At 47.9% G+C, this 13639-nt stretch overlaps 1 long non-coding RNA gene across 1 annotated transcript; it reads left to right on the top strand.

Moving 5' to 3' along the window:
• Positions 1–6139: 6139 nt before the first annotated feature.
• On the top strand, positions 6140–9346 carry LOC109884248 (uncharacterized). The gene is made up of 5 exons (XR_002254320.2): positions 6140–6224; positions 6738–6795; positions 8128–8259; positions 8520–8601; positions 8683–9346. It is a non-coding gene; the product is annotated as an uncharacterized LOC109884248 (long non-coding RNA).
• The last annotated feature ends 4293 nt before the right edge of the window (positions 9347–13639 follow it).

The raw sequence follows: 13639 nt of genomic DNA, 5'->3' as shown, positions 1-13639 counted from the left end.
AGGCAGCAGGGATGACCAGGGATGTTCTCTGTTTAGTGAGTCTGCCAGATCTGAGGCAGCAGGGATGACCAGGGATGTTCTCTGTTTAGCGAGTCTGCCAGATCTGAGGCAGCAGGGATGACCAGGGATGTTCTCTGTTTAGTGAGTCTGCCAGATCTGAGGCAGCAGGGATGACCAGGGATGTTCTCTGTTTAGCGAGTCTGCCAGATCTGAGGCAGCAGGGATGACCAGGGATGTTCTCTGTTTAGCGAGTCTGCCAGATCTGAGGCAGCAGGGATGACCAGGGATGTTCTCTGTTTAGCGAGTCTGCCAGATCTGAGGCAGCAGGGATGACCAGGGATGTTCTCTGTTTAGTGAGTCTGCCAGATCAGAGGCAGTAGTGATGACCAGGGATGTTCTCTGTTTAGTGAGTCTGCCAGATCAGAGGCAGTAGTGATGACCAGGGATGTTCTCTGTTTAGTGAGTCTGCCAGATCAGAGGCAGTAGTGATGACCAGGGATGTTCTCTGTTTAGCGAGTCTGCCAGATCTGAGGCAGCAGGGATGACCAGGGATGTTCTCTGTTTAGCGAGTCTGCCAGATCTGAGGCAGCAGGGATGACCAGGGATGTTCTCTGTTTAGCGAGTCTGCCAGATCTGAGGCAGCAGGGATGACCAGGGATGTTCTCTGTTTAGTGAGTCTGCCAGATCTGAGGCAGCAGGGATGACCAGGGATGTTCTCTGTTTAGTGAGTCTGCCAGATCTGAGGCAGCAGGGATGACCAGGGATGTTCTCTGTTTAGTGAGTCTGCCAGATCTGAGGCAGCAGGGATGACCAGGGATGTTCTCTGTTTAGCGAGTCTGCCAGATCTGAGGCAGCAGGGATGACCAGGGATGTTCTCTGTTTAGTGAGTCTGCCAGATCTGAGGCAGCAGGGATGACCAGGGATGTTCTCTGTTTAGTGAGTCTGCCAGATCTGAGGCAGCAGGGATGACCAGGGATGTTCTCTGTTTAGTGAGTCTGCCAGATCTGAGGCAGCAGGGATGACCAGGGATGTTCTCTGTTTAGCGAGTCTGCCAGATCTGAGGCAGCAGGGATGACCAGGGATGTTCTCTGTTTAGTGAGTCTGCCAGATCTGAGGCAGCAGGGATGACCAGGGATGTTCTCTGTTTAGTGAGTCTGCCAGATCTGAGGCAGCAGGGATGACCAGGGATGTTCTCTGTTTAGCGAGTCTGCCAGATCTGAGGCAGCAGGGATGACCAGGGATGTTCTCTGTTTAGTGAGTCTGCCAGATCTGAGGCAGCAGGGATGACCAGGGATGTTCTCTGTTTAGCGAGTCTGCCAGATCTGAGGCAGCAGGGATGACCAGGGATGTTCTCTGTTTAGCGAGTCTGCCAGATCTGAGGCAGCAGGGATGACCAGGGATGTTCTCTGTTTAGCGAGTCTGCCAGATCTGAGGCAGCAGGGATGACCAGGGATGTTCTCTGTTTAGTGAGTCTGCCAGATCAGAGGCAGTAGTGATGACCAGGGATGTTCTCTGTTTAGTGAGTCTGCCAGATCAGAGGCAGTAGTGATGACCAGGGATGTTCTCTGTTTAGTGAGTCTGCCAGATCAGAGGCAGTAGTGATGACCAGGGATGTTCTCTGTTTAGCGAGTCTGCCAGATCTGAGGCAGCAGGGATGACCAGGGATGTTCTCTGTTTAGCGAGTCTGCCAGATCTGAGGCAGCAGGGATGACCAGGGATGTTCTCTGTTTAGCGAGTCTGCCAGATCTGAGGCAGCAGGGATGACCAGGGATGTTCTCTGTTTAGCGAGTCTGCCAGATCTGAGGCAGCAGGGATGACCAGGGATGTTCTCTGTTTAGTGAGTCTGCCAGATCTGAGGCAGCAGGGATGACCAGGGATGTTCTCTGTTTAGCGAGTCTGCCAGATCTGAGGCAGCAGGGATGACCAGGGATGTTCTCTGTTTAGTGAGTCTGCCAGATCTGAGGCAGCAGGGATGACCAGGGATGTTCTCTGTTTAGTGAGTCTGCCAGATCTGAGGCAGCAGGGATGACCAGGGATGTTCTCTGTTTAGTGAGTCTGCCAGATCTGAGGCAGCAGGGATGACCAGGGATGTTCTCTGTTTAGCGAGTCTGCCAGATCTGAGGCAGCAGGGATGACCAGGGATGTTCTCTGTTTAGTGAGTCTGCCAGATCTGAGGCAGCAGGGATGACCAGGGATGTTCTCTGTTTAGTGAGTCTGCCAGATCTGAGTTAGCAGGGATGACCAGGGATGTTCTCTGTTTAGCGAGTCTGCCAGATCTGAGGCAGCAGGGATGACCAGGGATGTTCTCTGTTTAGTGAGTCTGCCAGATCTGAGGCAGCAGGGATGACCAGGGATGTTCTCTGTTTAGTGAGTCTGCCAGATCTGAGGCAGCAGGGATGACCAGGGATGTTCTCTGTTTAGTGAGTCTGCCAGATCTGAGGCAGCAGGGATGACCAGGGATGTTCTCTGTTTAGCGAGTCTGCCAGATCTGAGGCAGCAGGGATGACCAGGGATGTTCTCTGTTTAGTGAGTCTGCCAGATCTGAGGCAGCAGGATGACCAGGGATGTTCTCTGTTTAGTGAGTCTGCCAGATCTGAGGCAGCAGGGATGACCAGGGATGTTCTCTGTTTAGCGAGTCTGCCAGATCTGAGGCAGCAGGGATGACCAGGGATGTTCTCTGTTTAGTGAGTCTGCCAGATCTGAGGCAGCAGGGATGACCAGGGATGTTCTCTGTTTAGCGAGTCTGCCAGATCTGAGGCAGCAGGGATGACCAGGGATGTTCTCTGTTTAGCGAGTCTGCCAGATCTGAGGCAGCAGGGATGACCAGGGATGTTCTCTGTTTAGCGAGTCTGCCAGATCTGAGGCAGCAGGGATGACCAGGGATGTTCTCTGTTTAGTGAGTCTGCCAGATCAGAGGCAGTAGTGATGACCAGGGATGTTCTCTGTTTAGTGAGTCTGCCAGATCAGAGGCAGTAGTGATGACCAGGGATGTTCTCTGTTTAGTGAGTCTGCCAGATCAGAGGCAGTAGTGATGACCAGGGATGTTCTCTGTTTAGCGAGTCTGCCAGATCTGAGGCAGCAGGGATGACCAGGGATGTTCTCTGTTTAGCGAGTCTGCCAGATCTGAGGCAGCAGGGATGACCAGGGATGTTCTCTGTTTAGCGAGTCTGCCAGATCTGAGGCAGCAGGGATGACCAGGGATGTTCTCTGTTTAGTGAGTCTGCCAGATCTGAGGCAGCAGGGATGACCAGGGATGTTCTCTGTTTAGTGAGTCTGCCAGATCTGAGGCAGCAGGGATGACCAGGGATGTTCTCTGTTTAGTGAGTCTGCCAGATCTGAGGCAGCAGGGATGACCAGGGATGTTCTCTGTTTAGCGAGTCTGCCAGATCTGAGGCAGCAGGGATGACCAGGGATGTTCTCTGTTTAGTGAGTCTGCCAGATCTGAGGCAGCAGGGATGACCAGGGATGTTCTCTGTTTAGTGAGTCTGCCAGATCTGAGGCAGCAGGGATGACCAGGGATGTTCTCTGTTTAGTGAGTCTGCCAGATCTGAGGCAGCAGGGATGACCAGGGATGTTCTCTGTTTAGCGAGTCTGCCAGATCTGAGGCAGCAGGGATGACCAGGGATGTTCTCTGTTTAGTGAGTCTGCCAGATCTGAGGCAGCAGGGATGACCAGGGATGTTCTCTGTTTAGTGAGTCTGCCAGATCTGAGGCAGCAGGTATGACCAGGGATGTTCTCTGTTTAGCGAGTCTGCCAGATCTGAGGCAGCAGGGATGACCAGGGATGTTCTCTGATTAGTGAGTCTGCCAGATCTGAGGCAGCAGGGATGACCAGGGATGTTCTCTGTTTAGCGAGTCTGCCAGATCTGAGGCAGCAGGGATGACCAGGGATGTTCTCTGTTTAGCGAGTCTGCCAGATCTGAGGCAGCAGGGATGACCAGGGATGTTCTCTGTTTAGCGAGTCTGCCAGATCTGAGGCAGCAGGGATGACCAGGGATGTTCTCTGTTTAGTGAGTCTGCCAGATCAGAGGCAGTAGTGATGACCAGGGATGTTCTCTGTTTAGTGAGTCTGCCAGATCAGAGGCAGTAGTGATGACCAGGGATGTTCTCTGTTTAGTGAGTCTGCCAGATCAGAGGCAGTAGTGATGACCAGGGATGTTCTCTGTTTAGCGAGTCTGCCAGATCTGAGGCAGCAGGGATGACCAGGGATGTTCTCTGTTTAGCGAGTCTGCCAGATCTGAGGCAGCAGGGATGACCAGGGATGTTCTCTGTTTAGCGAGTCTGCCAGATCTGAGGCAGCAGGGATGACCAGGGATGTTCTCTGTTTAGCGAGTCTGCCAGATCTGAGGCAGCAGGGATGACCAGGGATGTTCTCTGTTTAGTGAGTCTGCCAGATCTGAGGCAGCAGGATGACCAGGGATGTTCTCTGTTTAGTGAGTCTGCCAGATCTGAGGCAGCAGGGATGACCAGGGATGTTCTCTGTTTAGCGAGTCTGCCAGATCTGAGGCAGCAGGGATGACCAGGGATGTTCTCTGTTTAGCGAGTCTGCCAGATCTGAGGCAGCAGGGATGACCAGGGATGTTCTCTGTTTAGCGAGTCTGCCAGATCTGAGGCAGCAGGGATGACCAGGGATGTTCTCTGTTTAGCGAGTCTGCCAGATCTGAGGCAGCAGGGATGACCAGGGATGTTCTCTGTTTAGTGAGTCTGCCAGATCTGAGGCAGCAGGGATGACCAGGGATGTTCTCTGTTTAGTGAGTCTGCCAGATCTGAGGCAGCAGGGATGACCAGGGATGTTATCTGTTTAGTGAGTCTGCCAGATCTGAGGCAGCAGGGATGACCAGGGATGTTCTCTGTTTAGCGAGTCTGCCAGATCTGAGGCAGCAGGGATGACCAGGGATGTTCTCTGTTTAGCGAGTCTGCCAGATCTGAGGCAGCAGGGATGACCAGGGATGTTCTCTGTTTAGCGAGTCTGCCAGATCTGAGGCAGCAGGGATGACCAGGGATGTTCTCTGTTTAGTGAGTCTGCCAGATCTGAGGCAGCAGGGATGACCAGGGATGTTCTCTGTTTAGCGAGTCTGCCAGATCTGAGGCAGCAGGGATGACCAGGGATGTTCTCTGTTTAGCGAGTCTGCCAGATCTGAGGCAGCAGGGATGACCAGGGATGTTCTCTGTTTAGTGAGTCTGCCAGATCTGAGGCAGCAGGGATGACCAGGGATGTTCTCTGTTTAGTGAGTCTGCCAGATCTGAGGCAGCAGGGATGACCAGGGATGTTCTCTGTTTAGCGAGTCTGCCAGATCTGAGGCAGCAGGGATGACCAGGGATGTTCTCTGTTTAGCGAGTCTGCCAGATCTGAGGCAGCAGGGATGACCAGGGATGTTCTCTGTTTAGCGAGTCTGCCAGATCTGAGGCAGCAGGGATGACCAGGGATGTTCTCTGTTTAGCGAGTCTGCCAGATCTGAGGCAGCAGGGATGACCAGGGATGTTCTCTGTTTAGCGAGTCTGCCAGATCTGAGGCAGCAGGGATGACCAGGGATGTTCTCTGTTTAGCGAGTCTGCCAGATCTGAGGCAGCAGGGATGACCAGGGATGTTCTCTGTTTAGCGAGTCTGCCAGATCTGAGGCAGCAGGGATGACCAGGGATGTTCTCTGTTTAGCGAGTCTGCCAGATCTGAGGCAGCAGGGATGACCAGGGATGTTCTCTGTTTAGCGAGTCTGCCAGATCTGAGGCAGCAGGGATGACCAGGGATGTTCTCTGTTTAGTGAGTCTGCCAGATCTGAGGCAGCAGGGATGACCAGGGATGTTCTCTGTTTAGTGAGTCTGCCAGATCTGAGGCAGCAGGGATGACCAGGGATGTTCTCTTGATAAGTGTGTGAATTAGACAATGTTTCCTGTCCTGCTTATCATTCAAAATGTAATGAGTATTTTGGGTGTCAGGGACAATGTATGGAGTAAAAAGTAAAAAATGTTCTTTAGGAATGTAGTGAAGTGAAAGTTGCCATATATATAAATAGTGAGGTAAAGATACCCCAAATTAAGTAGTACTATTTTTCTTACATAAGTTATTTTCACCACTCTCTAATGGCCGACATCGGGATCTCTCGTTGGGTTAATGAGGAAACTAGTCACACCTGTGACAGGTACTTTAAAAGGAGAGGTGGAAGAGGTAGACCATAACTTACAGACAACAGAGAGACAACCAGTGAATCCTTTGGAAGAGTGCAGAAGGTGAGAGTGCATCATTATTTAATAGACTATCTGCATCTCAAATGTTATCTAAATGTTATGTGCCCTTGTCAAACGTAGTGCACTATGTAGTTGTGCCATTTTTGGAGTGACCCCCTGAATTTAAGAGCGTAGACTAATAGTTACCTTTGCAGTAAATGGGTAGTCTCTGACTATCTATAATGCTTCCCATTCCCTATGTAGTGCATTGTAGGCCCTCGTCAAAGGTAGTTCACTACACAAGGAGTGAGGAGCCGTTTGGGAAGGATATATATTCCAGGCTAATCTATTGTATGTGGTTGAAGAAAATTATACCTGAGTTTTGGGCTGACTAGTAGCACCATGTTGCCTGAACTCTGTTCTCAGGGTCTTCAGGACCAGATTTAGAAATTGCTTCCTTGGCAGTTGCTTAAGTTTGATACCAAACACAGGGTTTCCTTAACCTCTCTAGTACCACCAGTCATTCCACTGATCCAGTACAATCTCAGCTGATTAAATTAATCAATTTCTCTGTAGACCATCATGGCGCTATTGACTGTCATTCTGCTTGTCAGCACAGCTTTTTCTCTGGGCGGTAAGTGACTATCTTCCACTGTACTCACCAATATTTTAATAAATTACATGCTGCTCTGTCCTATTTCATGCATGCAGGTGTGAATTGTAATGTTTCTTTTCATAACCGGAACTCCATGGGACACCTTATATTAAACATAAAACACCTACTACACACACACACACACACACTCGTAGGTGTTAATACACAGGTGTGATTTGGAAATGTGTCTCCATTACCTGTTCTTCATGGGACACCTTCTGAGGTCAGCCATTATCAACTGTGACACTGGAGAAATGAAGGTTGTGCCTTAAGGGCACATAGATGGTTCTTTTTAATTTGTCTTCTCACTGATTTGAACTACTGGCCCAACTCTCTAACCGCAGGCTACCTACCACCCCTCTAGTTCCAGAGATGTATATCTAGATGCTGGACTGAGGTATTCTGATATGAATGGTTTGATCATTCAACTGGATGTATGATTGGATTGTCTAGCAACTATCAGGAAATAACACAGATCCAATTTACAGTCATAGTTTCATCAGCTGTTATACAAAAGACCGAAACTGGATTTTTTTTGACTGCACGAGCCCTTTAAGTAGCAGAAGTTCAATATTTAGCTGGGAAGTACCTTGGTAGCATTTGGAATGGAACACTATTCTGTATAAAATACGACTAAGATTCCAGAATATGTCCTGCAATTTTATGTCCACATTACAATATTTTACCTGTGTCCAGATGCTATGATACGACCCAAGACCCCCTGTGAGGATGCTAACAGAACTTCAATATTTATCTAGGAAGCCACTTAGTTGCATCTGAAATGGGACCCTATTCCATATAAACTTCTTGTGACCAGAGCCCATATTGAGCCCCATATGGGATTCCAGATGCAGCCGACACTTCCAGAACACGGTCCATGATTCCAGAATGTATAACAGGGTCCCTTATAGAACAGTCCATGATTCCAGAATGTATAACAGGGTCCCTTATAGAACACAGTCCATGATTCCAGAATGTATAACAGGGTCCCTTATAGAACACAGTCCATGATTCCAGAATGTATAACAGGGTCCCTTATAGAACACAGTCCATGATTCCAGAATGTATAACAGGGTCCCATATAGGATGCAGTCTCCTGACCAGGGCCATTCGGGGAACAGGGTCCCATATAGGATGCAGTCTCCTGACCAGGGCCATTCGGGGAACAGGGTCCCATATAGGATGCAGTCTCCTGACCAGGGCCCAAAGGGGAAAAGGGTCCCTTATAGAACACAGTCCATGATTCCAGAATGTATATCCATCTATGTTATGTTATGTCCACATTACAATGTATGTTGCCTGTGTGTCCAGATGCTACGAAAGGACCCAAGACCCCCCGTGAACCTCCTATAAATACTGTGAAAAATGGCCCGCCTGGAGACTACGGCTCCACGTGCGACTGCCAGGGAGAATACACTCCTGAGCACCACTGGGGCTCTACAGGTTACCACTCACACATCAACAGCACCTTGTACAGCTAACCTTGTTGGAACACACTTCAGTCATATTTAAAAACCTATTTTACCACTAACCTGTACTCTTACCCTAAACCAAACTGCTAAATTCCTTACCTTAACCCCTCCTTGGAAATAGCATTTTGACCTCATGGGGACAAACAAAATGTCACCAGGTCATTTGTGGTTTATTTACTTTTCTTGTGTGGACTTATGCAAAAATGTTTCAAACATGTCTACTGCTGGTAGGTTCCTCTTCGTGTCTTACCAGAACTGGATGGACTATCCCGGAAACTCATCCTGGCACTCCACCAATCAAATGTGCATGCAGGTACACGCTCTCTCATTCACTAAATGTGAATTATTTGTAGCTGGTTCTGAATGTTAATATTTTTTTTGTGTGTAATTGTAGTGGTGCTTGCAGATGAAAGGTGTTTGAAGAGAAGAAATACATTGATGGGCTGTCTTTAGTGTACTATGGGACATATACATGAAGAAATACATTGATGGGCTCTTTAGTGTACTATGGGACATATACATGAAGAAATCCAGAGATACCGTTGTTGCATTACATTTATTGGTTTGATTTGCCGAATAGTTTAGCTGAGCATTTCTGGCACATGGAGGAATGAATTGGGCTATTATGATGAACCGTATGACCACCACACCTGTCATGAAGGCAGTCAAATTCCATGTGACCACTTCGTCATGGTAACTGGGCTTTAACAAGCTATTGTGCTGCTGATGGTCATGCGTAGTCTACTATACTTCCTGGTACTCAGCACTTTATTGCCCTCTAATTGCTATCAATGTAATTGCAAATCAACTATTGATCATGTACATGTGATTAGCAGATTTATTTTATTGTGGGTGTAGTGAAATGCTTGTGCATATAGCTCTGATAGCTCTGACAGCCCAGTAGTATCTAACCAATTACACGTGTTACACCGGTAGGACTGACTTAAGACTATCGTTCAGTAATTTTGTAATCGATGTTCATAAATTCCAATTATCTATCTGATGCCCAGAGGTTGTAAAGTTCTGGTCTTAAATAAAAAACTGAATTCCCAACTCACAATTGCGCAGACCCAGCTTTATTTGCGAGAGCTCTCTCGTGCATACACAAATACATTCCTTTTACACCATTCTAACCTACGCACATGCATAGGGATTTTCCTCATGAGTCTCACCCCAGTTTATAACCACTCAGCTGACAGTTCCAGGCTCCCCCAGATACTAGAGTTCTGGAGGGTCTCTTCCCAGATTTACAGCCAGGTCGGTTCAAACATAGGTTAATGACTCTCTTTCGACACACGCATTAATTTCTTCCTAGATCTATGCTACATAACCCCTTCCTAGTGAACAAACATTATTTAACACTAGAAAGACAATTCTACCCTACGTTAAATGTATACGTCATTATTCATTCCATAATCCACACTGACTAATTATACTTTATATATAATTATACAGGCACATCTATTTTTATTAAACATCTGTTATCCAAAATCAAACTATATATAATTACATTGACGGTTCTAGGCCTGAATTATAACTCTTATCTGGATTTTTATCTTATCCATTTTTTATTTCTACTTTGCACAAATACCTGATTCCAATCCAGAACCCATCAGGGAACCCCCTTGTAACTCCCATGCTATCAATGTAAACTCTATTGTCAAAAGATCCTGACGGAGCACTCCTTCTCTCTCTTCTACCTGGCTCTGGGTAAGGGTAAAGAGCATGCCAAACTGCACTAGTGCACAACTACCGGTCCAATTGGTGGGCCACAGCTTCATACCTCCACACTCTAAGCCTTTTCATCTGCCCATCAAGTCCCTCGTCTTGTCGGTTGTAACATTCTCTGTCCTATTGCATGTTCTTGCTTCCCCTACGTCCCCATCCGTGTGGTGTAGCGAGCCATACAATAATGTCCTGTAACTGTGAAAGGGGGAATCTGGATCTCCTGGGTACATGGGGATACATATAATGGAGATCAATGGAACTGTCATTGTCTGGTTTTCCTGCCATCATGAACAGCTTTACCATTCAGGCCATTCTCCTCGGTGTATCAATGCCATCAGATGGAAAGGGAATGGTTATCAACTGAGGTTTTGCTGTGGCGCAGGCCTAACATTCTTCTTTCGCTACTGATCTGGCTGTATACTGAATAGAGTTTAGATATACAGTTTAGAATCCCCATATCCCATTTCCACCTCAATCACTTCCTTCAGATCTTTCGTCTGCACTATCCGCACTGTATTCTGGCTGACTATAGCGCTATCATCTGCCTAACTTCTACCCGGAATTATGTCCTAGGGTATCAACTGAAACCCTTACCTTCACTACTCTCCCTGTTAATCCAGATCAAGTGATCTCTTATGCTTGCTTATGGTTAATACAAAATCCTCTAACGATGGGTCACGTTACCACCTTCTGCATTCTCGGATGGGTCATGGTGTATTTAGGAATATTGCTCCCACAATAAGACAGCTCAGACCAATCAGCACTCCTGTAAAGCCCCACCCTTTCCCGGAGACCGTATCCTCAGCTACAGGCCAGCCCACCCTTTCCCGGAGACCGTATCCTCAGCTACAGGCCAGCCCACACTTTCACTTCTATGAACGCCCACAGGACTGACGGTTTTATCTTCTTGACGCTACCCATCCCGTTAGCGGGATAATTGTCCTCAGCAACCGCTGAATAGCATAGCGCCACAGTCAAATAATGTTACAAAAAAATGAATATTCATGAAATCACAAGTGCAATATTGCAAAACACAGCTTAGTCTTTTGTTAATCCACCTGTCATCTCAGATTATGAAATTATGCTTTACAGCGAAAGCAATACAAGCGTTTGTGTAAATTTATCGATAGCACAACAACATTATGTACACTAAGCATTAAGTAGCTAGGTCACGAAAATCAGAAAAGCAATCAAGTTAATCTTTTACCTTTGATCTTCGGATGTTTTCACTCACGAGACTCCCAGTTACACAACAAATGTTCCTTTTGTTCCATAAAGATTTTTTTTTTTTATACCCAAAATACCGACATTTCTTTGTGGCGTTATGTTCAGAAATCCACAGGAAAGAGCGGTCACGACAACGCAAACGTATATTCCAAATAATATCCACAATGTCCACAGAAACATGTCAAATGTTTTATATAATCAAGCCTCAGGTTGTTTTTAAAATATATATTCGATAATATATCAAACGGGTGTGTAGGTTTTTCAGAAACACCGGGAGAAACAATGACCACTTTACTCTGTAGCGCAAACCTCACTCTGAAAGACCCCACCTATCAACTTACGCAATGTGATCTTTCATGCTCATTTTTCAAAATAAAAGCCTGAAACTATCAGCCCCGGGGCCAAATGGAGTCCCGTACAAAGTGTATAAGAACGCACCAGACGTCCTGAGGTTCCTCTGGAGGCTTATGAGAACAGCTTGGCAAAAGATGGACGACATTACAACATTGACCACCACTGTCCCATGCACCAGGAGACTGCTCAGAAAACTCGAGGAGAACATCAGCTGGGCCTGTATGAAGATTAAACCATCCAAGTCACGCAGCATCTCGATTGTGAAGGGAGTACTCTCTGACCTGAAATTCTTCACCGGAGATGACCAAATCCCAACAGTGACTGAGCAGCCGGTAAAAAGCCTTGGAAGGTGGTATGATGCAAGCCTGAAGGACAAAGACCAGGTGCAACAGCTGCGCAAAGACCTCAGTAGTAGCCTACAGTCCATCGACAACACCCAGCTACCTGGACAGTTAAAGGCCTGGTGTCTGCAGTTTGGTCTCCTACCCCGGGTGTTGTGGCCCTTAGCAGTGTATGAGGTTCCAATCTCAACAGTGGAGAAGATGGAAAGAGGAGTCACAGGCTACTTAAAGAAGTGGCTCGGAGTTCCACGATGCCTTACCACCATAGGCCTCTATGAAGATGGTGTCCTCAAGCTGCCCCTCACCAGTCTAACAGAGGAATTCAAGTGTTCAAAAACCAGGTTCCAGATGACACTGAACGAAACTCGAGACCCAGTGGTGAGCAACAACGCGCCGACCTTGGCAACTGGGCGCAAATGGAGGCCAGGAAAAGCAGTCCAGGAGGCAACAGCAGCCCTCAGACATGCTGACATTGTGGGTCATGTTCAGCAAGGGAGAGGAGGCCTTGGGCTGTGCTGCTTGGAGTAAGGCCACTGCACCAGAGCGGCGGAAGATGGTAGTGCAGGAAGTACGCCATCAGGAGGAGGCTGCAAGGTGGGCCAAGGCAGTCTCTCTTTCCAAACAGGGACAGTGGACTCGATGGGACAGTGTGGAGAAGAGGAAGATCAGCTGGAAGGATCTGTGGGCCATGGAAGTGAGGCGGTTGAGCTTTTCCATCAGAGCAACATATGACGTCCTTCCAACACCAGTTAATCTTCACCAATGGTATGGTGAAGATCCGGACTGTGCCCTGTGTTCCATGCCGGCAACTTGTGTTTCCTCCGGAGATCGCAACCACCACCCTAAGACCTGACATGGTGCTCTGGTCCCGTTCGCTCAAGCAGGTCTTCATCATTGAGCTCACAGTACCCTGGGAGGACTCAGTAGATGAGGCTTATGAGCGAAAACATCTGCGCTATGCCGATTTAGCTGCCGAAGCACGGCATCATGGCTGGAACACAGAAGTCCGACCAGTGGAGGTGGGCTGCAGAGGTTTTGTGGCAACATCTACAACCAGACTACTTAGAGACCTGGGAATTAAGGGCCAGAGCCAGCATTCGGCAATCAAAGCTGTATCGGAGGCGGCAGAAGGCAGCAGTCAGTGGCTTTGGATGAAGAGGAAAGACCCCAGCTGGGCCCCGAAGTGAGAGGGCCAGGAGGTATGCGGTCAACAATGCTTGACTCAGGGAGGAGGACGCCCCTGCCATGCATAGTCCCATGGGATGTTGGCTATCAACAACAAGGCAACTCCTATGACTAATTGGGAATGGGACGCAAGCGTAGGATTGATCACCCTGTCGCTGGCCGCCTTTGGGGTGGGTGTATAGTGTGAAAGGCCGAAACACCCTAGGAACCAAAGGTACACTACTGACGATGCGCTCCCCAAATTTCACCAGGCTCACTGTTCATTAACTCTTGGAAGTGCTTGCACAAAGGATAGTAACATCTCATCCTGTGTTCTTGGAATCTAAAGACTGTTGACACCTTAGGGAAGCCATAGAAAAAGGAATCTGGTTGATATCCCTTTAAATGGAGGATAGGCATGCATAGGAACAGAGAGGTTTCAAAATAAGAGGCACTTCCTGATTGGATATTCCTCAGGTTTTCAACTGCAATATCAGTTCTGTTATACTCACAGACAATATGTCTACAGTTTTGGAA

This window comes from Oncorhynchus kisutch, linkage group LG16 (genome assembly GCF_002021735.2).
Source record: "Oncorhynchus kisutch isolate 150728-3 linkage group LG16, Okis_V2, whole genome shotgun sequence".
NCBI lineage: Eukaryota > Metazoa > Chordata > Actinopteri > Salmoniformes > Salmonidae > Oncorhynchus > Oncorhynchus kisutch.
This window is presented reverse-complemented; position numbering and strand designations above follow the sequence as displayed.